The sequence below is a fragment of the Aplysia californica genome, unplaced genomic scaffold (assembly GCF_000002075.1).
Source record: "Aplysia californica isolate F4 #8 unplaced genomic scaffold, AplCal3.0 scaffold00436, whole genome shotgun sequence".
Lineage (NCBI taxonomy): Eukaryota > Metazoa > Mollusca > Gastropoda > Aplysiida > Aplysiidae > Aplysia > Aplysia californica.
In genome coordinates, this window is record NW_004797706.1 from 311,360 (window position 1) to 312,497 (window position 1,138).

The 1,138-nt window shown below is 45.4% G+C and overlaps 1 protein-coding gene across 1 annotated transcript in view; it reads left to right on the plus strand.

The window, feature by feature from the left end:
- LOC101845258 overlaps positions 1-1,138 on the plus strand; it is a gene marked incomplete in the record, with an annotated part of 45,169 nt that overhangs the window by 34,485 nt on the left and 9,546 nt on the right.

The window sequence follows — 1,138 nt, forward strand, 5'->3', positions numbered from 1 at the left end:
AGATAGATAGATAGATAGATAGATAGATAGATAGATAGATAGATAGATAGATAGACGACGGTCAACATTTTACAACTACAAACAAACATCACTCTCTCTTGGCGTCAGCATCTGCTGTACTTCATGAAGCCTGCTACAGTTTATTGTTGCCCCCACTTTACGGGGCGAGACACTGCGATAATTTGACGCTTTTTCCTAGGCTGTTCCGTGGCTGCACTCCACTCCGTGTGAATGGGCCTTTAGGGTTGTCTTATACGGGGTGCCCACCACGGCTGGATCGGCCCGACTCGGCCGTCTGAAACTGAAAATAAACACGTTAGTTTTAGAGGCGACCGAGTCGTGTGATCGGACCGATCGGCAGATCCCATCCGTAATGGGCCTTTAGGGTTGTCTTAGGTTCGTGGCCAAAACGTTGTGAACCGTGTTATTGTTAGAGGGAAATGTTATGGGGGTGGGGTGGGGTAGGGGGGGGGGGTACATTGTGGTTGACGAGGGGTTCTGAGTACAGGTACATTAGACGCGGATTCAAATCGTTGGCTTTTATGTCATTTCACGCAGCATTAAAGTAGGCTCGCTTGTTGATGGATTTTTTTGTTTTTATTTTTTGGGGTTGTTTTTTATTTGTTTGTTTGTTGGGGGGTTGGGGGTGGGGTGGGATGGGGGGTTGAGGGGAGGGGGGGTGCGATATTGCGTTCTGGTGTTTGATGGCAGATCTTCCAGGTACTAAATCCTTGGACTGCGGGGTCATGCACTGGTGTGAATACCTTTATTTGAATACCTTTATTATGCGTTAGATGTCAGACCTACCGGGTATAACGGATTATTTACGACCTGCAATATGAGCCTTCATGAAAAAGGGGCTTAGTGTTCACTTCCAGTTCAAAGAAAGACAAGAAGAGGTACAGGGTCACTCGGTTCAGGGAAAATATAGCAGGGGATACGGACAAAAACAACAGAAGGAAAATATAGCAGGATATACGGGTAAAACGACAGAAGGAAAAGAAGGAAAATATAGCAAGAAGGAAAATATAGCAGGATATACGGGTAAAACGACAGAAGGAAAAGAAGGAACATATAGCAAGAAGGAAAATATAGCAGGATATACAGACAAAAACAGGAGGAAACCAAAGGAGGGTGG